Source organism: Cibotium barometz, chromosome 43 (genome assembly GCF_041138505.1).
Source record: "Cibotium barometz isolate CiBa-2024 chromosome 43, ASM4113850v1, whole genome shotgun sequence".
In the NCBI taxonomy this organism is placed as follows: Eukaryota; Viridiplantae; Streptophyta; class Polypodiopsida; order Cyatheales; family Cibotiaceae; genus Cibotium; species Cibotium barometz.
This window is the reverse complement of record NC_141088.1, coordinates 19,581,668-19,605,867: the sequence shown is the minus strand read 5'-3', so window position 1 is coordinate 19,605,867 and position 24,200 is coordinate 19,581,668. Positions and strand designations below refer to the sequence as shown.

General features: G+C 39.7%; 1 pseudogene across 1 annotated transcript; it reads right to left on the bottom strand.

Annotated features, from left to right (window-relative positions):
• Window positions 1-11,548: 11,548 nt before the first annotated feature.
• Window positions 11,549-12,322, bottom strand: LOC147613655 (germin-like protein 8-2 pseudogene; annotated as a pseudogene). The gene has a single exon (XR_015263250.1). The product of XR_015263250.1 is annotated as a germin-like protein 8-2 pseudogene (transcript).
• Between the last annotated feature and the right edge of the window lie 11,878 nt (window positions 12,323-24,200).

Below are 24,200 nucleotides of genomic sequence, written 5' to 3'. Positions count from 1 at the left end.
GTATGGGATAGAAGCGGTTGTTCCCATGGAGTTTGTGGTTCCGACACTGAGGATTTCTTCAGAATATAGATTGTCATCAGAGGAGTCATTAAAGCACAGGCAGGAGCAGCTGTTACAGTTGGATGAAGATAGACTACTTAGTGCTCTTACAGTGGAGGTGATACAAAAGAGGAGACAAACATGGATATTAAGGCAGATCAAGTTTAAAATTTTTCAGAAGGGTGATTGGGTTATGATGTATAACTCAAAGCTGGGAGAGAGCTGGGACCACATCTTGGTAAGCTCAAACTTAGGTATTTGGGTCCTTAAAAAATTACAGAGGATTTAGGGCAAGGCACGTTTCGATTGACAGACTATTTTGGAACGGAGGTGTTGAAACCAGTTAATGGATTCAGGCTCAAGAAATTTTATGGAGCTATCCCAGGCCAGAAGGGCATTCATGAAACAGGTCCGGATAGAAGGTCCGACGTTGACTCAATGGATACACAGCGGAATGAAGTGGAGATCATGTCCGCCCGAGGCGTCGGAGTGTTTTGTGCTGACGTGGCGTTCGGAATTTTTAAATTTCAAAATGATGGTTTTGATTTGTGTGAAACGTCTAAATCACATCAAAATGAGTATTGGGAGTTTTCGAGTTGTGGGAATGGAATATCCACTTGAAACTCTTGAGGTGGTTGACGGGACTGAGTAAGTGTCCTATTTCTGAGCGGGCCATGCAGAAGGCAGTCGTAGAACAGCTGGAGCGCTTGAACGAGCTTAGGAGAAGCTTAGCGCTGCTAGACATGCCCCAAACCCACAGTAATTCTGTCCCGACGGCAATGAAGAAAGGGAAAGGACATTTTAAAAAAACGGGGGACGAGATAGTTCAGATAAGGCTAGTTGAGGGTCAGAACAGTCCGGTGGAGATTGAGGATGATGATGATGAGCAAGAGGCTTGTCTGGACAATGCTGAGACAGAAGCTTGGCTGAGGTGGATAAAGCTGTGGAAATTTGCAAATCTTCCATGGTCGGAGTGGGAGAAGAATCCGCATGCAAAGGAGCAGTTCGACTACCTCAAATCTACCGGCGCGTTTGTCACACAACAGGTGGTGCAGGTAACACCAGATTATGTAGCAGCAGCATTTCATTTACCTTATACAAAGGATTCTAGTGTCTTAAAAGTGACCGACCAGATGATGAGGTTGGAGTTTGGTTCTCCCGAAGGTACAAAGGGGTATTTCATGGTTAGGAATGCATCTCCACAGAGGCAAGTGCAGTGTACCTGGTTTTTATCCAAGGTGTGCCTGTTGTGAAAAGTTTGTATATGAGTAAGGAATCTTATGCAGTGCTGCAGAGTGCAGAAAAAGGATTGAGTATTGATTGGGGTTCTTTTCTTCGTGAGAAATTACAGTTTTATGCAGGGCTTCGGGATAAAAGAAGGCAAGTTTCGGTGGACCGTTTAGCCCCATACATGGCCGGGTTATTTACGTATAGGGATTGGCTTCGTTCCGATCCTATTCATGCAGAGCCCGAAGGCAACCATGAAGGAGCCTGTGGATGGTGGAAACCTCAAGAGAAAGTTGCAATACATGGCAGGGTCAAGCATGAAGGCAACTGATGAAGGGGATCTTGTTGCTGCCGGATATTCAGAGCAGGAGGTGTTAGAGGCAATGGCTAAAAAGAAGCCTCCTTTAGTGGTGTTTAAGGGAGATAAAGCAGGGGGTAGCAAGCCTGAATCAACTATCGTCGAACATAAGTTAAAGATGACAAAACGAAAGGGCGCTGGCGGATTGGCATTACAGGCTTTAGGGAGTTCTGTACCATCTACTCCTGTAGCACCAACAGTTTAGATGATCATATCCCCACAGGGTTGGATGTAGCCATGAGACCTGAAGAAGAGGTCATCACAAAGTTATACTCAGTACAGCATTATATAAGGCAGCAAGCTAAGCAGGGAGAGAGACAGAAGGCTACTATGGAGGCTTTGGAAAAGCAGGTAGCTGATAATGAAGCAGCAGGATTGGATGACATGCGCAAGGAAATAGAGGATTTGAAGGAGCAGAATGTTCAGCTCAGGAAGCAACATAAGGAGGAGTTGTTGGGTGTGCAGAATTCCACAGCATTGTTCAGACAGTGGACAGAGGTGTTTAAGCAAGAATGCAAGTCTGAGAGTGGACTCAGACAATGGACAAAGTGGCAGCAGTTCAAGCAAAGAATGAGTTTTTACAGTCTCGGATTGCTACAGTATCAGAGTTAGAAGGTGAAATCTTGGAAGAGAATCAGGTTCAAGGAGTAATAATAGCAACTGAAGATGTTGAAGTGATGAAGAAAGCAGTGACAGAGCATGCATTAGAATTGTGGGAAGGTTTGCTGTTGAAAATGGAAGAATGGATTTCAAAGACTTATCAGGAGGTGAAGGCTATGTTTACTTCTGAAGTGGATGAGGAATATGTCATGCGGATTAAAGAGCTTGAGGCAGAGAATATGAAGTTGTCTAATCAATTGTTACAACAGACATTGCAGGAGGTTAAGGATGCAGTTCCAGTGGAATCTGGTGTGTTTGCAGTGGATATGTAGATAGGAGGACAAGAGGCATTGTCGCCTGTGGTTGCAGCAGGAGGTGATATGGCTAAGGGTTAGAATTTGATGGTTAGTACATCTGAGGAGACGAAAAATCAGTTCGAATTGGTGAAGATGTCAAGACCTTTGGCTGATGATGCAGAGATTTCGGGAAATAAATACAACAACAGAGGATGAAGGGGATGGAGCATTTTAGGAGGGGGATGGTGGTTTTTCTGCTTGATCGTATGTTCGGTACCTTGGATTTGGTTCCAGGCACTACCATTTGCTATCAAGTAGGAAGCTGCTATCCTAAATCAATAGAGGATTTTTGGTCGGATCAAGGGATTATGGGAAACGGGTCCGCCTGCTGGTCAGGCTCAGGCCACCGGGTTGTGCCAGTGTTAGGGCTCTACTTACAATACCATAGATGATTACTTTACTTTGTTTTAGTTTTCAAGTTTAGCAATTCCTTTTTGTAAGTCTTTTTGCAAAATACCTTAGTCGGACTTTCATTATGTCTTGGGGACATTCCGATGAAGGAATGCGGTTATAACCACTTGTAATTAACGGATGCGGGCTTTTAATCAGCCGCACTATTGTGTTTTGGATATGATGAATTAAGGAGTTCCGTCTGCGCTCTGCAATGGCATTCAGACTCATTTCTGTCATCCACATGTGTATTTCTGATTTCAGTCTTATTTCCATGTATCCAAATTAGGTTTAGTGAAAGTCTGATTTGAGTCGGGAATATACATAGGAAGATTATTGAAATAGATTGTAAGCTAATTAAAGTCTCGAGTGAGGGCTTAAACAGGAGAGACCAAGAGAGAGCTTGAGCCTCGAGAGAAAACAAGTGAAAACTCTACAAAACAAACATAAATAAGACATATTAACAAAACATTGAAATCACACACACAATCAAAAGCACAGGCAAAGTAGAAGGGCTACCTCATTAGGAAGTGAATGGGGTCTTCTTGGGCCCTTTAATTTGCCCAAGCCTAATCAAGGTGATTAAGGAATAGCCAAATGGGGGGTTGCCATGTGGACTGAAATGTTGGGTTTTTAAGAGAGGTGTAAGAGTGGTCAAAGGGTGCACTTTTTCCCCAAAAGGGGGGGGAGGGACAATTTTACAATTTTCAGACCTCCATAACTTCTACATACAAGCTCCGATTTGAGCGGAGATTATAGATCCGTGATCTACGCATCAAGAGCTTTCCATAGATATGTTACATGATATGGTTTTATCCGTTAGATTTTAAATTCCATTTTCCCCCCAAAATTCAAATTCGAATAAAGTAGCCGTTTTGAAGCTTCTAATTAGAAAACGTTTCTTCTTAAGAGAAAAGGTTTGACTCCCTTAAACTACCAAATAAAAGGGCCCAAGAAGCCTTCCATTGAGGTCCTAATGTACTAGCTAGTGTCACATGCTAGGGCTTGTAGCATGAGAGAATTAGAAGAAAGAGTTAAGGGAAGGGCTTAGGTTCAATCCTAAGGAATGGAGGGGGTGTAGAGAGGAGAGAATACCAAAGAAATAAGCCCCTCTTTTGAAACCTACAAAAATGTGAAATCACAATAAGTGACTCAGTGCGGTTCTGTTAAAAATCTCCAGAGTCAAAATAAACATTGAAATATCCATTGAAAAAACCATGGAAAAAAGGCGTCAAAATAAATTTCTTATTTTTTGACACTTATTTTGATGTTTATTTTGACCCTTGCAACTTTTCACTTTAACATGCAAATTCTCATTCAAATTTAATCATTTTGGTGGTCCATTTTAAATTAGAATGTACTGACTAGGCCATGCATGAAATAGAAAGGAGTGTCCACCTACCCCTCATTTAAACCCACATTCGAATGCGTATTCAACATACATGGAGCCTGTGAGTGTTATGAACATTTCAAATTTCATCGATTTAGAGGAGAAAATGTTGTGCCCGTGCAATCATTGCAAGTATCAAAATTTTCAATGTCAAAGAATTTAGAACGAGCATTCTAAAAATGGGCTTTATTTCCATAGAGCGCTTGAAACATCTACTTGTTGATCTCTTTATGCATCCAGACAACAATGAATTAGTCAATCACATGGATATCCAATCTGAGAGTGGAGAAAAGAAGCAAGGGTATAGCCAAGCTCGGTGGGATTAGAACTTGAGAAATCTTGGACAGACTATGATAAAGTTCTAGAGCATGACATGGATGTCATGATAGATGCTCTACATGACAAAAGTCACAGAGTAGACAATCATGATGAAGAGCATGAAACGGCCCAAGAAGAAGATGACATAAGAAGAAGTATGGAGAATGACATAAGATGACGTGTGGAGCATGCTTCTTAAGAGGAGAAAGATCTACATAGGCTTGTTTGTCTACCACTTTATCATGGAGTATGTGTTTCTATTTTACGCACTTGCCTCTACATATTGAACTTGAAATCAATATATGGGTTGTCTCATACGAGCGTTTCAAAACCAATGGGGTATGGGTCCCTTCATCTCTATATGTTTCATATGTTTTCATGAGTATTTAAAGTGGATGCCACATGAATGTCTTCTCTTTCTCCTAAACTGTTCATTGTGATAAATCATATAGGTTATTTAAGAATAAAATTATACTAGAAGATAATGATATGCCTTCAGACCATGCACGAGTCAAATCAATGTTACACTCCATAGGGATGGACTACAAACATACACCATGTTTATACACAGAATTGTATTGTCTTTCGGCAAGAATATGCCACTCTTCATGAGTGTCCATAGTGTGGTTCATCGAGATATAGGCGAGATGTCCAAAGGACAAAGGGTCCTTGCTAAAGTCTTATGGCACTTCCCCATCATTCCATGCATTCAAACAATGTTTAGATGTAAATCCATTGCATCTTTAATGCCTTGGCATTGGAACACCATATCCACAGATGACATTATACATGTGCGTGTTGATTATCCAACATAGAGTCATATTAAAGATAAGTGGGTGGCCTTTAGGTAAGAGCCTTGTCACATTTGCCTTGGAATAGAAATGGATGGAGTCAATCCATTTGGCTTACGAAATTCATCATGTAGTACATGGCCCATTTGACTAGTTAACTATAACTTACCACCATCGGTAGCGATAAACAAGGGGTACCTTTTACTTTCCTTGTTGATAGTTCCAGCAGGGAAGTATAAGGTGAAGAACATGAACGTCTACAATCTACGCATGTTATGGGATGGTAACAAAGTTCATGATGCATCCAAGCAATTTGGAGAAAGGCTACTATATTTAAATAGTTGTTGGGTGTAATGTAGCAAAAATAAGGTCCAAAATATGTAAATAATAGGCCATGGGAAAGGGTACTATAAATAAGGCCTTGGGTTCATTGTAGGGATCTTTTGGTCATTCATATCTTGGACACTTACATGTACTCTTGTCTCCTTTCATGGAGAAGGCCTTTCATGGTCTAGGGCTCAGGGCAAGCTTGATAGCCACCCTCATAGTGAGAGGTTAAATCACTTAGGCCTTATGTAAATACCTTCTTTGCTAATGTGCATGTCGATTTCTTCTCTTTTCATCATAATTGAACATAACGGATGCTAGATTTAGACTTTATGTGTTGATTTCTTTGATATTTGGTCTAGATCCATTTCAATTCGTATTAGAGCTTCGATTTTGATCAAGTTTCTTGAAATTTCTTGAAAATATTTTGAGTTTTCTTGATTTTCTTGATAAAGAAGATGAAAAATGGTGGGATTGCATGAATTTTGCTTCAACTATAAATTTTTCTAAGATTTTTGGGCAAGAATTGGGCACTAGATCAATTTCTTGGACTAAATCTGAGCACAAGACCAAATTTTAAAAAGATGTGGACCAAATTTGAACTAAGTAGGAGTGACTAGTGGTCTAGTGGTAATTTTTTTATAATCACATTTTTAGTTTCTCTTCCACTTTTGTTTAAGCTTTCCATGTGCAGGGTTCATCAAATAGTAGCCGTTTCCACACAAAACCTTGGGACTTTTTTCGGGGTCATCTTTAGCAACACATAGAGCACCATTTTGAAGTATTTTTTAGGCTTGGAATGTTTTATTTTTCTCCTTCTTCCCATGAATCAAGAAACCCTAGAAATGGTGTTCTCAATCTTTCATAGGGCTCAAGATCCATCATACTCACCATATATTAGCATTAGAGCCTTATCTTGAGTACAGTTTGTGTGATTTGCATCTCCAAAGCTCCATACAAGCTAGCAGTGAGTTCTGTATGAGGAGGAGTTTCTTTTGCTTGGTGCAAGATATGGAGGCTTCCATAACTTAGTAATGCTATTGGGAGCTTAAAGAAGACATTCTTAGAGTCTTTTATATGGAGATTTTGAAGTTCTTGAAGCTTTCTTCAAGAGGGCCAAAGCAAAGAATGTGCTTCGCAAATCTACACAAGGAAGAGACTTTTCTTTATCACACAAGCTAGAGGCTTCTTGGTAATCATCGATCAATTACTACACATTTTCTTGCATTATTTGATGGATTTCGTGAGTTCTTGAATCCATTATCAAGAATTACGAGTTTCTTTGAAGAAACCTTGATCTCATGGATTAAGCCTTGATTACATATGCTAACTAGCTTGCTAAGAAAGTCCTGGAAGCCACATTATGGTCATTGGATTGGCTTGATTGAATGCATATTGGAAAAGGGGATTGCATTGTGAGTAATGGATGCATTTAGTTCAATTGGTTAACCCTAGTTCCATTTTTTTCTAGTTTTCTCAAAATATTTCATTATGGCCGGGAAGCCAAAAAGGTCATCCTCCGAAGTTATCATTGGTCACATAAGACATGAAAGGGGATGAGTTAGTGGAGCATGGCAACATTCATGTAATGGAGGAGTTGGGAGAGCAATTGATTGTGGTGACAAGCACTCAAAAAATCACTTCTCCATCAATGGAGCAAGAATTTTCAGTGTAATGTTCTGACATGTAGTGTAAATTTACCTTAATTACAAATACAAAATAGTAAATTTGGATTTTATTTCTCTATAAAATATCCCAACGCTATTTGAAGGCCCATTTAAAATAGGCAGTGCACTAACATTAGTCTCCGTTTTGTTCCCCATTTGTGTATCTTCTTCACCTATAACTTCTTTGAATTTTCAGATTTGAATCAATATTGTCTCCTATGTAGCATGGAAGAAAAAAGTCTTTTCTTTGTTTTGAGAGCAGAGTAAAAAGGACTTGGTTAGGCCTGTGCTTACACAATTTGCATATATGTTTATTATGTTGGTCAATTTGCTTGATGAGAGATGTTATAAGGGATTGCGAAAGTTAATGCTTTGTGATAAGTTTGGAATACTCTAGGTTTCACATGCTCAAAAAGCAGAGGAAGTATCATCCATTGTGTATGGAGCAACACTTTGGCAAGAAGCTCGATTGATTGTGAACATATGTGTGCCTATTTTTAAAATTATGTGCCTGGTTGATAGGGAAGGAGCCACCATGGGCCTTATCTATAAGCTCATGGATTGCATGGTGGAGACGATAGAGAATATTCAAGGGGTTGATTCCACCAAGTTAAAATAGGTTAGAGATTTTTGTATTGAGCGTTGGTATATGTTTCATACACCCTTGCATACTATGGGCTATGTTTTGCATCATGTTTAGAAAGGAGAATACCAAGATAGTGACTAGAGGTTCATAAGAATTGGATGACTCTGCTTGAGGCTTACACAAAAGGTGATGTAGAATTGTAAGGAAATATTCTTGATGAGTATGATAAGTACAAGTCAGAAGGAGATTCATTTTTGTGTACAATTACAAAAGAAGAAAAAATAATGCAAGAGGGTGTGAAATGGTGGCAAACATTTGGGACATGCACACCTAATTTGTAGTAGTTAGGAATCCGAGTGCTCTCTCAAGGCACTTGTGTTTCACCATGTGCAAGAAATTGGAGCACATTTTCTCTCATTAACAACAAAATAAGAAATGGGCTCAAACCTTCACATACTGAAAAGCATGTTTTTGTAAACACAAACCTTCATCTCATGTATGTAAAATCAAGGAGAGGGGTTATGAGAAGATGGAGGTTACATTGGAAATGCTCAACAAAGAGAAGTATGGTGATCAATTGATTGCTCTACAAGAGTTGTAGGAGGCTATTGAGGAGGAGGAGGCTCAGGAGGCTAACTGTGGTGAGGCCTCATCTTCGTATGCTAATGAGGCCCTTGACTTTGATGATGACGACGACGACAATGTTGATGCTCTTATTGTTGAGTTCTTTCCAAAGGGGGGCGATGATGATATAATTTACGAGGATCTTGTTAAGTAGCTTTGCTACTACTTCATTCATGTTCTTCTAGCTTTCTTCATCTTTAGCACGTTAGTATTTTTGTTGTTGGCTTCATCTTTAGCACGTTAGTATTTTTGTTGTTGGCTTCATCTTTAGCAAGTTGCATGTTGAATCATGAGACTTTGATTTATAATGTTTAAATGTTTTAACATTCATTCATGATCTTTACCGTTCCGAACTATAAGTTTTACATATTCTCCATCATATTTAATGATTGGATTCTCATGTGTTTTTTAAAAAAATACTCAACAAAGTAGTGTCACGTATATTTCAAACTAGAGGTTTTTACCGTACTTTAATCATACTTCCATACTCGTATGTATATTCCATATGATTATGGTATGGAAAAACTATGTTCTGGTGGTTGATGCAGAAGGCTGTTTCAAGCACGTATATTTCAAACTAGAGGTTTTTACCATACTTTAATCATACTTCCATACTCGTATGTGTATTCCATATGATTATGGTATGGAAAAACTATGTTCTGGTTGATGCCGAAGGTCGTTTCAAGCACGTGGTTGGGGAGGGGTAGGTTGGCCAGGAAGAGGTCAACGGAGAGGTGCGAGTTGCCCGGGTTGTGGTTGCTGAGGGCAGGAAGGGAAGGGAAGGGCGGGGCGCTAGTGCATGTCGAGGTTGAGCTGGAAGTGCACTAGGCCACGAGGAAGATGAAGAGATCGCCGGGAGAGAGGGTCTGCTAGAAGAGGGATTTGTTTAGGCATAGTGGAGATAAAACCCACCTTGGGCATGCCCTGGGCCAGGTAGAGCACCTCGGTAGAGTACAAAAAAGAGTGTGCATCATGTCTTTCATGTTAGTAGGTCAAAAGAGCTCCTGGGTGTAGGAGATAGCTTAGTGTTTATCTAGATAGGATCTTATGAGACTCAAGGTTTTTTCTTTTTATGTTTCTCATTAGATGGTTGGGGTTGCTGATTTCATAGGGAATGATTAACATGTCAAGTTCTAAGTGGCTGATCAAATCGAGAGACTACGACCACACTTGGGAGAATGTTTCTTTGCTCTAATTTAGTTTTAATATTTTTCCTAAAACATCCTCTGGTAAGAAAAGGGATAATATTATATTTTGGGGAGATTTTTCATGAAACATGAACCTTGGGAGAGTATCATCTCTCAAGGATGCATCTACTATTTAGCCCATTGTTTAGTGGCATAAGTGACAATCATGTGAAGAATAGGGTTGCATCATATGGGTGGTGCATGCCTTCGGGGGTGAAAATTATGCTCAGGTTGTGTAGTCTTTCGCTTAGCAGAGTGTCTTTCCATTATATTTGATTTGGAGCATAAGGTTAGATGGTAGCTAAACCCACCAATTGTCCTCTTGGTTTATTTTCTATGTGTTGATGAACCATGGATTACACGTCCTAGGATTGATTCACGATTATGCTTTTATGCGTGTGGATCTTGGATGGACACTCAAGTAAGTGTTATTATTGCTTTCAAGTATTTCAACATCAAGCCAAGAGGCCTTGTTGTTGAAGTAACTTTGACATAATCTCGTTCTCTATCCGATGGGTAAACAGTACTGGTCAGCCCGAATCTCAAAATATCTCTCTCTCTCACTGTTCCTCCATAAAATCACCTCAAGGCTCTGAAAGAATAGCCCAAAAAATAGCGAATAAGAATTAGTTAGATTACCATGCACGAAAACGATAAAGATAGCAATCTTTTCTTAAAACCAGAATTAGTTAGATTACAAAACACTGGAAAGTGGTATTGGTTTCATTTCGCGAATACCGACTAAACCGTGTGGGATCTCCAAATGGCCCGAACACAGACTTTGTTTCTCTTGTGATGATCTACCTTTCTTTAATACTTCTCTTTGACAAATATAGTTATCCACCCCCTCATGGGAAGCCTTTACTAAAAATTAAGGGTCAAGTTGGTGTCTAGGCCCTGTTTCATGCGCCCGTTGTGGCTATATTTACTATGTAAACTCCCATGCGAGTTTCCTTTAGTCTAAACTTCCCACTGTGACCCTCTTATACATTATCGAAAATGGTTAGGTATGGAATATAAATCTCTTACAAATGACGGCACAAAATAGGTATAAAAACTCCAAAATTGGCCAAAAATCGACATCTCTAAAAACACTCAATTTGTGACCAAAATTAAAAGTATTTGCCACTTTTAAATAGATGCTAAAAACCACCAAGTCAACTGGACCCAAAAATACATACATAGGAGTACGTTACATCCTCTTTTGAACTTGAAAGTATAGAAACATTGGGCAACTATTTCAAATTTTGAGTGTAATGTGCTGACATGTAGTGTAATATTGGCAAATTTACCTCAGTAACAAATACAAGATAGCAAATTTGGATTTTCTATCCCTATAAAATAGCCCAACGCTGTTTGAAGGCCCTTTTAAATTAAAATAGCCAGTGGACTAACATTAGTCTCCATTTTGTTCCCCATTTGTGCATCTTCTTCACCTATATCAAAACTTCCTGGAAACTTCAAATTTGAATCAACATGATCCCTATTTTCAAAACAAGAGACAGATATATATGATAGTTAAGTATGTATTTTAGAATCAATCGATGCATACCATAAGACTGCGATTTTGCTTCGTACTGTATCTTGAAGTTTCTAAACACACTCATTTTAGATACTCCTTGGATTAAAATTATGATAAATGAACTTACTCAAGAGCTTACATTGGCAAGTTAATTCGGCAACTCCACTAGTTCGGAAACATCGATGATATTATTTAGAAGATGAAATTATTTAGAAGATGATATTATATAGTAAGGCATTGTTCCTTGTCACAGCTAGGAGAGGGTGGTCCTGACGCTAGCAGTGAGGAGGTCCACCTCTTTCTTCTCGATGCCGAAGGCCGTTTCGAGCACCTGGTCGGGGAGGGGCGGATTGGCCGCGAAGAGGGCGGCGGCGAGCTGCGAGGTGCCCGGGTTCTGGCTGTTAAGGGCGGAGATGGCCAGGGCGGGCTGGTGCATGTCGGGGTTGAGCTGGAAGTGCACTAGGCCACGGGGGAAGACGAAGAGATCGCCTGGGGAGAGGTTCTGCTGGAAGAGGGAGTTGTTGGTGGAGACGAAACCCACCTGGAGCATGCCCTGGGCCAGGAAGAGCACCTCGGTGGCGCGGGGATGCACGTGGGGAGGGTTAAGGCCCTTGGGCTGAAAGTCGATGCGCGCGATGGACAGGCCCTGCGTGTTGAGGCCCGGGAAGTTGGTCGCGAAGGCCAGGTTAACGGCGGAGCCCAGTCCTTTGACCAGGGGTGCCGCGTTACGAAGCAGCGTTGACGTGAAGTCCGAGGGCTGCACGCGGTTGGACGGCTTGCAGGTCAGCCCGTTGAGGGTGAGTGGGCCGCCGTCCGCCACGCAGAAGTCCTGCAGAGGGTCTTCATCGGCGGCACTCACCTCGACTATGAGCAGCGGCGGCGCAGAGGAGGCCAACAGCATCAGCGCGGCCAGAAGCAAGTAGCTAACTGCCATGACTGAGAGACTAGCAAAGAGTACATATTGAAAAGAAGGCACTCGTCGCTGCAATTTATGAACGGCGCCCGAGTTCAAAGATTCTACTATCTGCCACGCCACAAGGACGGGTGAACGCTATCTGAAAGCAACTGGAGTTCGGCTCGGTTCTCCGGTCAGCATCTTACGGCAGCGCTGCCATAAGATGAAAAACCCGTGATCTAAGTTTGAACACAAATGCCATCAATCCCCCATGAAATCTTAGGGTCATTAGGATACTTTCACTCTTCTACAAAGCACCAATTTGGGGTCCCTACAGGCTACAAATATATATATGGCTGGAGCCTTCCTTTACTCTTGTGGAAGAAAATATTTGAAGCACCATAGATCTAAACATATTAGTAGGAACTTGTATGAAACCATACCATACTTGTGTGAAGTTCATGATCCGCACACACGATAACTAGGAGGTGGATTGCACTACTTCATTGTAAACTATACATCTATAAATGCAATCATTTGAACCCAATGATAGTAGTCGAATAGTTAATGTGAGACCCACCCCACCATCACGTCGCGAGCACCTACCAAATTATGTATGTAGATTTCTTCGACTCTCAACCAAGTAGAGCATATGCATTTGTCAAAGGAGGTGGATTGCACGACTTTATTGTAAACTGTATATCTATAAATGTAAACATTTGAACCCAATGATAGTAGTCGATAGTTAATGTGAGACCTACCCCGCCATCACATCACCCACCAATGTTGAATAATAAGACTAGCACATTCTACCTTCTCCACTACACTATATGGGTCTGCTGGGGACCACTGTCCTACCTAAAAACTATAGGACTATCTTTACTCTTGTTTAAGAAAGTGTTTCTACTGACCTGCATCTACATAATCCCTTATGTCAAAATAAAGTCATGCATGATTGTAAGCTAGTGGAGACACAAATCATGCTTGTAGAGCCATATTTAAGTGTGGACACATTGGGCAAGTGAACACAAATCATGTGTTAGTGACTTCATGATGCAACACACTAGATGATCAACTGGGCAAGTGAACACAAATCATGTAGCTTGAGTCTTATAACTATTTTAAGGTTATGAGAAACCCATACTTCAGGCCCAAGGGACGTACGAGTTAAAAGAGAGGACCAGTTTGAAAGAAAGTACAATCTCTCAGCGTAATTTTTCTCATGTGCATGCTTGACAGATAAATGATGCTTTCATTTTCATATATTTATGAGCATAGAAAGACATTTCATTTAATATTTAAAGTATCTTTAAAATCATCAATAGAAGTGCCACGCCACAATCAATCACTACATGCCAACAATCACAACAAAAAAGAAAACTAAAAATATATAACATTGTGATAAAAAGATAATATTATCCAAATACCTTCAAATGAACATGCATTTTTGGTCTTTTTTTAATAAATAAAAAACAATTTTGAGGTAAAATACATAATATAAGGATTGCAGGGATATCTATCTTCATGTGTAACATCTCATGTAACTTATTTGCACTCTACCCATGCCTAAACATAAGGGTCATGTAAATACATAAGAACTTAGTACCACTTTTCTACCATCTAGCCATATGTCCAGTAGATAGAACATACACTGCAGAGGGTCTTCATCAGCGGTACTCACCTGGGCTATGAGGGCGAGGCCAACACCATCAGCGTGGCGAGAAGCAAGTAGCTGACTGCCATGACTGAGAGACTAGCAAAGAGTGAGCAAAGAACTCGTCGCTGCAAGTTCAAAGATTCCACTATCTCCCACGCGACAAGGACGGTGCACGCTCATCGCCCAAGTTCAAAGATTCCACTATCTCCCACGCGACAAGGACGGGAGAACGGGATTGTATTTACTTGATGTATGAGCCATTTACGTATACATAAATGTGAGACCTTCCCCCACCAATGTTGAATAATAAGACTAGCACATTTTCTGGGCGAAGCCAATGAGACACGGATTCCCTGAAGATCAGCTTATTCTGGGTAAGGCCATCAATAGTCAGATGGTTAAGAGACAAGTTACATAGGCATGGCATACACGTAAGTGCAGAATGAGATACCCATACTAGACTATACGAAGGGTAGAGGGAGATCTTCTCCAAACATAATATCCTCACACTGCAGGCTACAAATTGTAATGCCGCATTTCCAAATGTCATATATAAAGTTATACTTATGGATTTCAAAAACCTTATATAATTATTAAAATTTGGTATGATTATACAGATAAAATGAAACAGTGAAAAATAGGTATGTTTATGATAAAAAACCAAAAGTAAGTCCGCTTTAATATACATCACTGTTTTGGAAAATGGTTCATGAAAGTTATTGATTATAGCCACCCTGATAATTTTAGGTACCACATAAGTATATTCTGCTATGTAACTTGAGTCTTACATAGACAATTGTAAGGTTCTACCAAACCTGTAATTTGGACCCAAGGGACGTACGAGCTAAAGAGAGGACTGGTTTATTCTTTCACCCTAGTTTTTCTTATATGCATGCTTGATACATAAATGATGATTTCATTTTCATGTATTTATGAGAATACAAAGACGTTTCATTTAATATCTAAAGTATCTTTAAAATCATCAATATAAGTGCCATGCGACAATCCATCACTACATGCCCACAATCACAACAAACAAATAACTAAAAACATATAACATTGTGACAAAAAGGTAATATTATCTAGATATCTTGAAATGAACATGTATGTTTGGTCTTTTTTCCTAGATAAACCCATGAACTCATTAATCCCCATGAAATCTTAGGGTCATTAGGATACTTTCACTCTTCTACAAAGCATCAATTTGGGGTCCCTACAGGCTACAAATATATATGGCTGCAGCCTTCCTTTACTCTTGTGGAAGAAAATATTTGAAGCACCATAGATCTAAACATATTAGTAGGAACTTGAATGAAACCATACCATACTATGCTTCAAAGATTATGAGACATAGAGCAACATTCATTAGGGAAGAAAATATGATGCCTATAGATATGGTTGATCTTGAGCACATTAGGTATTTGGTGAAGTTCATGATCCGCACACGATAACTAGGAGGTGGATTGCACTACTTTATTGTAAACTATACATCTATAAATGCAAACATTTGAACCCAATGATAGTAGTCGAATAGTTAATGTGAGACGTACCCCACCATCACATCACCCACCAATGTTGAATAATAAGACTAGCACATTCTACCTTCTCCACTACACTATATGGGTCTGGGGACCACTGTCCTACCTAAAAACTATAGGACTATCTTTACTCTTGTTTAAGAAAGTGTTTCTACTGGCCTGCATCTACATAATCCCTTATGTCAAAATAAAGTCATGCATGATTGTAAGCTAGTGGAGACACAAATCATGCTTGTAGAGGCATATTTAAGTGTGGACACATTGGGCAAGTGAACACAAATCATGTGTTAGTGACTTCATGATGCAACACACTAGATGATCAACTGGGCAAGTGAACACAAATCATGTAGCTTGAGTCTTATAACTATTTTAAAGTTCTAAGAAACCTATACTTCAGGCCCAAGGGACGTACGAGCTAAAAGAGAGGACTAGTTTGAAAGAAAGTACAATCTCTCAGCGCAATTTTTCGCATGTGCATGCTTGACAGATAAATGATGCTTTCATTTTCATATATTTATGAGCATAGAAAGACATTTCATTTAATATTTAAAGTATCTTTAAAATCATCAATAGAAGTGCCACGCAACAATCAATCACTACATGCCAAAAATCACAACAAAAAAAAAACTAAAAATATATAACATTGTGATAAAAAGATAATATTATCCAAATACCTTCAAATGAACATGCATTTTTGGTCTTTTTTAAATTAAAAAAATAATAATTTTGTGGTAAATTACATATAAGGATTGCAGGGATATCTATATCTACTCCTTCTTCATGTGTAACATCCCCCAATGTAACTTATTTGCACTCTACCCATGCCTAAACATAAGGGTCATGTAAATACATAAGAACTTAGTACCACTTTTCTATCATCTAGCCATATGTCCAATAGATAGAACATACACTGCAGAGGGGCGGTACTCACCTGGGCTATGAGGGCGACGTAGAGGAGGCCAACACCATCAGCGTGGCGAGAAGCAAGTAGCTGACTGCCATGACTGAGAGACTAGCAAAGAGTGAGCAAAGAACTCGTCTCGCTGCAATTTATGAACGGTGCATGCTCATCGCCCAAGTTCAAAGATTCCACTACGCGACAAGGACGGGAGAACGGGGCAACTCCAGTTCAATTAGGTTCTCCGGTAAGCATCTTACGACACTGCTGTCTCGTTATGTATGTTGAAATGTGTGAGTGGATTGTATTTACTTGATGTATGAGCCATTTATGTATACATAGAGCTTCGTATGTTCTATTTATTGGAACGTAAAGCTATGCATGCTCTATGTATGCATGCACCATAAACCTATACATGCTCTATGTATCCAGACATAGAACTATGTATGCTCTATATGTATGTATGCATAGAGATCTGCATGCTATATATATATGCATAAATGGATCATACATACCTCTATGTATGCTCTATGAATGCATACATAAAGCATACAGAGCTCTATGTATGCATAAATGGAGCATACATAGCTATATGTAGGCTCCTCGGGGGGGTCACTATATGTAAAATATCCCTATCGCGTGCGTTCAAGGCCTATATTTTAAATCCCTTATTTGTGAATTTTTTAATCTATATAATATCTCCTTTTCTTTATGAATCTGTAAATTTTTTTGAAAAAAATTTAAATCATACCCTTATGTAAATATATTTCTGTAAGTTTCATAAATTAAAATTATGCTTCTGTTGAACACACGTGATATTCACATTTTTTTGTGAGTGACCCCCCCGAGGTAGGCTCATGTATGCATACATAGAGCATGCATAGTTCTTAATGCTGCCTCGACTGAAACAAGTAAGGGTGGTTAATGTTGCTTGGATTGAAACAAGTAAGGGTGGTTAATGCATTCCTTAAATGATGTAAGAACCTACTTTCTTATATGCATCATGAAATAAAAAAGCATGTGTGCGGTGTACATAAGAGTTGAATGCAAGGAAAGATTTTCAATGGCGAGGCTCTAACTATAGTGTATAGTGTGTACCTATAGTGTATAGTGTGTATGTGTTAGTGTATAGCGTGCTTGCATAAGAGGTATGCTGAAAACCTGAACGAGTACGACTAGAAATAGGTGCATTAATTTTACTATCACGCAAGGTTTGCACTTGCCATTTAGGCACACCTCTAGCCTGCTCATTTTCAGCCCTATCCTCATAAATTACATCCTATAAATCTGCATAAAAAATAGGCTGATCTATGATATCGTTTGAAATCTGCATAGGCTGAATATTTGACTCATTAGGACTTACATTTGAATTCCCATCAGAAATAGGCTAATCTATGATATCGTTTGAAATCTGCATAGGCTGAATATTTGACTCATTAGGACTTACATTTGAATTCCCACCTATAAGCAGAGGCAACAACGTATCAAATACATCCCGTGAGCTCACACCTATCTCTTTGGTACATGATAACAAAGACTGCACAGCATCTTCCACAAAAACATCTCGACTAATCAAGATACGCTTTGATTGCGGATGATACAATCTGTAACCCTTGCTCTCAGCACTGTAACCAACAAAAATGCATTTGACAGCCTTATCATCCAATTTTCTACGTTGTTGCACAGGCACTAAAGCATAGGCCAAGCAACCAAAGACATGAAGTGACCAATAGAAGGCTTCCTGCCATGCCAAGCTTCATATAGAGTAACAGACTACAAGGCCTTAGTGGGACACCTGTTGAGTAGATATGCAGCACACATGACAGCCTCAAGCCAAAACGCATATAGGAAAGCTTGGCTCTTGACCATACATCGTGCCATCTCCATAAGTGACCTGTTTTTCCTCTCAGCAACACCATTTTGCTGAGGGATATACGGCACTGTACATTGGTGTGTTATCCCATGACTAGCCAAAAATGCATCAAACTCTTTAGACATGTACTCCCCCCCTGATCAGAACGGAGGGTGCCCATAGTACAATTGGATACATTTTCAACCATAAGCAAAAACTGTTTGAAGCACAAAAACACTTCGGACTTTGCCTTCAGTGGATATACCCATGCATGCCTTGAGTAATCATCAATGAAAGTCACGAAGTACAAGTGTTTACTAAATGACGGAGTTTGCATAGGCCCACATACATCACTATGTACAAGTTGCAATTTGCGAGTGGCCTGCATAGAACCATCCTTTGGAAACGCAGAACGCTGCATTTTACCCAAAATACAGTCTTCACAAATACGTTTCAATGGTGCCTCAAGAGGGGGCAATGAAGCAACCATATCAAATTTCTACAAACGCAGCAAACTAGCAAAGTTCAGATGACCAAAACGAGCATGCCATAGTTTTGCATCTGAAACTGCCTTTTCATCAGAAACTGCATTTGCTGAATCTTCCACACACTTGTCATAAGAATTGAGCCTATACAGCCCACAAAACAAGGTGCCAGATGTAATAATCGTATCACCAGAAGTCAAATCATGAACAGTACATCTGTCATCCACAAATTTGACTACAAGTCCAAGTCTAGCAAGCGCAGAGACAGACAATAGATTCTTCTTTATCCCTGGCACATACAAAGCATCTGAAAGTGTGAAAGCGCTGCCATTTGCAGCAGTAAGCATAATTTTCCCAACGCCCTTCACTGGGTAAGAAGCATTATTGTCACATGTGACAATATTCCCATTAGGGACAGCCTCAAGACAAGTGAACATATCACGATGCGAGGTAATGTGCTTTGTAGCACCACTGTCAAAATACCATACATCAGAGTCAACTGAAACTGCCAAACATGCATCATGTACAGATGGGTCAAATTGGCAATACATGCTAAACGCCCATTCTGTATCCTGCACAACATTTACAGAATCTGCATTTGTAGAAGTATCCGCTATTGTGGCTGCATTTGACCTCTTTCTTCTTTGCCTCTTTAGCCTTTAGCTTAGGGCAATTCTTAATGACATGATCAATTGCCTTACAATAGTTGCACCTGATCTTTTTCTTGCCTTTATCAAGAGCCTTCTCAGACCTATTGTTGCTACCTGTGGAAGGAGAAGAAGTTGCAGACCTACTAATAGGAGAAGAAATAGTGGAAGGGGCTGTCTTACCACTTCTTCTCTGGGGCAGCAACAAATGCCTGATCAACTGCATGCTGCCTAGCCCTGTTTTACTTGGACTGCGCTTCTTGCAAGAGCTTGTTGACTAAAGTATCATGCTTGACAACATCAGTAACAAGTCTCCACGTGGAAGCAAAAGTCTGATATGACTCAAGTAAAGCATCAAGAACAGTCTGCACAAGAGAATGATCAGGAATAATCTCACGTGCAAAAATCAACTATTCCTTGAGATCTTTAATCTCAGCAAGAAAAACATTCATGTCATTATCTTCCTGCATAATCTTCGATTCTAGCTCTTTACGGCAGGTAAGAGATTTTTGTCTCGTTACGACCTGCATAAAAACCAGCTAGAATATCCCAAGCTTGTTTTGCTGTTTTAGCTGAACGAATATGTGGAGTGATGTTACGTTTGACAGAAAGTGCAATCAAGGCATGAGCCTGCGCATCTTTACCATCCCAACGAGCTTGTTCAGCAGTGGGTAAAACAACAGCAACAGTAGAGCTACTAGAACTTGCAACATCCTCAACAGATCCTACATCCACAGAACCTGGACGTACATCCATACCCTGCACAATGTTCCACACTCCTTTTGCAACCAAAACATGCTGCATCATGTATGCCCAAAGTGGGTAGTTGCTGTCTCCATCCAATTTGTCATCAGCGGGACAACATGCGAAATACATCATTGCTGTTATCAGCCATGGCCACTGACTGAAACTGATGCAAAAGCTACCTGTAATGAAGCAAAGACTGAACAGAAAACAACTCGTGCTATGTAGCACGGTCCATAATAATAGAATACGTGTGCCTGTTATGCAGAAAACTGCACTGTTGAAATTTCTGCACAGAATGATGAAAACATCTGTACAGAACTTGTAATGCAAAAACGAAGCCCGAAATGACCTCAGATGCACAGTATAGGGACTTGTAAGCGGTCGTGAAAGCTCACCTTAATCGGAGAACATGAGTCGGAGGGTGCTAGTAGCAGCGTAGCCCTGGGAGCTGATGCCTGCTCTGATACCAATTGTTGGAATTAGGATTGCAGGAAAGCACACAAAGCTTGGAGAAGAAGAAGCAAGAATGCACACAACACACAGTGTATTAGATTGTGTCAATGTACAAAGATAAGTTAGTCCTAGAATGATGGGCGTATTTACAAGCCGGGGAAAAAAACCTCCTAAAGAGGAAAAAAAGTACCCCGGTGGTCCTAAGTGTGTTCACACACATCACTGCCTATATATATGGTAACAGTGCTTAGGGTCATTTACTTGTGGGATTAGGGAACATGGGCCTTGAGACTATACAAGGCATGTGCTCTAGGACTATCGTAACCTTTTGATAGCTTTTGAACCTTTGACCTTTGGATACATACCTTTTCAGCCATTCCTTAGTATTAATAGCTCAAGCTTTCCCTAATCCAAGCTAATTAGGCTAATTCATGCGACTAACCTAGATGTTACTTTCTTTCATTGGTATCTGAGCTCTAGGCTTAGATCTTAATGCTTTGATTAGGAGATTAATAATTTTTGGATTACTCTTAACTTAGTTTTTGAAAATGCATTTTCTTGATCATGATTAGTGTTAATAATTTTCTTGATCATGATTAGTGTTAATAATTTTCTTGATCATGATTAGTGGTGTTAATCATTTTTAGAATTGAGTTTTACACAGTTTTCAGATTTGCTATTCTCTAGTCTTGAGAAGATTAGCAATCAAACTTAAATTTGTATTAATCACTGTTTTTTCAGAACCTTGATCCACTTCACTGTTTGGTTTCTTGAAGTTCTTGATCTTCTTGATCTTGATTTCTTGATTTTCAAAATTAGGGTTTGTAGAGAATTCTAGTAACAAATATTTAGTGATTTTCTTGCATTATCTTGCTTAGAGAGCGTATAGTTTCAAATTTCAATCCTTAAAGCCCTTATTTCTTCAAGATCAAACCCTAGATTGTTAAATCTTGGAGTTCTTGGAGACGCATTGCAAGAAAAGGACTGATGTGTAGAAAATCAAGGTTGTTGTGTAGAGTTTTTAGATTATTGTGAAGAATATTCAGATTGCTGTGTAGAGTTCTCAGATTACTGTTGCAGAGTTGCAAAGTGCTGTGCAGAGAGTATTTATTGTAATTCTGAACAGATTTTAGTGCATTTCAAGATTAATGAAGTTTTCAATAAATCTTGGAGGAGTAAGTGCACAAACTTTAACTTCATTTCATGTTTCTTGAATATTGTGCAACTATGGCTTGCTCAACAAGCAACAAATTGATAGACAGTAATACTTGGTGAAAGATTAAGTGAATCTTGACAACTTTTGACAAAGATTATATAATTGCAATGAAATTGTGAAAGCTTCAAGAGCTATAAATTATAGAGAACAACAATGAAACGATGCAGCTCTTGAGTAAGAAAATGTGTAGAAACTGTTAAATCTTTTCAGATTCGTGCAAAAGCAAGGTCTTATCATAGATTAGTGTTAATATTTCAAAAACTAATGTTAAACACACTTCTACAACAAATATTGATCAAGCTATACTAATTTTGATGAAAGGAGGACAAGATTATCAAGCAAAACAATTTCATGGGTTGTTGGAATGCAAGTAAGATTGACAGTTTGATGCAAAAGTTGATGTATGCATGACATAATGACTTAAATCCATGTAAAAAATGATGCATACTAGGCAAGCAATGATGAATGTATTCCATGTGAGATGGATTCTTGCTGCAACTGTTTGTTGTTAATCAAGAAAGCCTCACTGGGAGTTGAACCCAGACCATTGGCACTAGCCAATATTCTCCGTACACCATAAGGCTTGAGTTGTGTTGGGTTGTTGGGAGAGACTACCAACAATTGATTGGTTGGCAGCCTTCAAGGATTTACAACTCGAGTTGTGTTGGGCTACTGGGAGAGACTACCAACAATTGATTGGTTGGCAGCCTTCAAGGATTTACAACTCGAGTTGTGTTGGGCTATTGGGAGAGACTACCAACCATTGATCGGTTGGTAGCCTTCAAGGATTTACAGCAAGTTGGGCAGCATAGGAGGGGTCTTCTAACCTAGCTGGCCAAGGGAGCATTAAAAGGTCTTGACAACAGCAGCAACAAGCTTACACATTTTCTTCATTGAGCTATAACAGCCCTTAGACAGTGGTTTGCAAGACAATTTCCATGTATGCTTGAAAAATATTGATGATCAAAGGCAAACAATTGGTAGCACATTGAGCTATAGCAGCTCTCAGATAGTGGTTTGCAAGACAATTTCCAAGTATGCTTGCAAAAGATTGATGATAAAAGGTAAACAATTGGTAGCACATGTGCTCTAGCAACAAACAAAAGTCACATTATTTAGAATTTGTACATGAAGACTCCAAAACATATTTATGTCCTTCCTTGTCTCACAAGCTAACTGTTAAAAGGAAAAGCTACCATAAACTAATACTAAAAAAAGTGAGAAAAGCCTATGTAGAAATAGAGGTCTCATTCTTAGAAGCTGAAGCCAAAACAAGCTTTGGCTGCACTCCTCCAAGCTTGTAAGTGCCATCAAGAGCATTGGGAAGTCCTAGCATCTTCAGTGCAATATGGGCTGCCTTCTGATCAGAAACCATCATACCAAACCTCTTCAGTGCATTAGCACAGGCAACGTTTTGATGACTTGAGAGCACAGGTAAGGCCATCAACGTTGGTATTCAACATTCACGGTTTGCAGCATAAGCGTCTCATGAGCAGTGCTTCAGTAACAAGCACCGCACATGCATTTTGATGACTTAAGAGCAGAGGTAAGGCGGCCATCAGAGTTGGTATTCAACATTCACTGTTTGCATCATAAGCGTCTCAGAGCAACTACTTCAGAGCAAGCAGCTCACAGGCATTTTAGCGTGAAGCAAGTTTCATAGAAGCAAGTGCAGAGACGCGTTAATCTCGCCAGTGAGCAGAGAGTGCATAATTCTTCGTTTCATCTCAGCTCAGCAAAGATTGGAGGTTTTCGTTTCACCTCAGGCCTTGTTTTGTCTCAGCTCATCAGCAAAGAAAAATGCTTGTTGACCAACCCTTGGCGCAATGCTAAGGATTCGCTTTACTTAAATCTTAGGCTTCGTTTCGTCTCAGCTCAACAACGGAAAGCAATTGTTGTTAAGGAAAAGAAGAAGCAACAGTTGTTTTGCTAAAGGAAAAGAAGAAGAAGAGAGCTTTGCTATACAGAGCATAAATCATTAACCAAAGAGCTCTCATCTCATTACCAGAATTGGCTGATGAAGAAGCTCGAGGTGAAAAGAAGCCACCAACCTGATCTTAAGTGAAGTGAGGTTTTTTTTAGGGTTCTTATTTTTTCACACCTTCTTTAATTAGTCCACATCCACACCTCGTCTAATGCTTTCACACTCCCTTGTCCCATATACCTTTACCCATTTTTTTAACCTTAGACCACACTTTCTTTGATCTCCCTCTTATAAATAATTCCCTTCTCACATTACCTTGCTACCTTGTCATATTTTTTTCATTTACATTCATGGTACATACATACTGTTGCGTGACGAGTGGTGATCAATGCAAGGATGCAACACAAAGATGCAAGCAGGAAAACAAGTGACATTCTTATTTAGGGCTCTTGTAAAGAGTTCCAAGTTGTAGATGAGTGTGGGAGTGGGCTTGAGAATAATCCCAC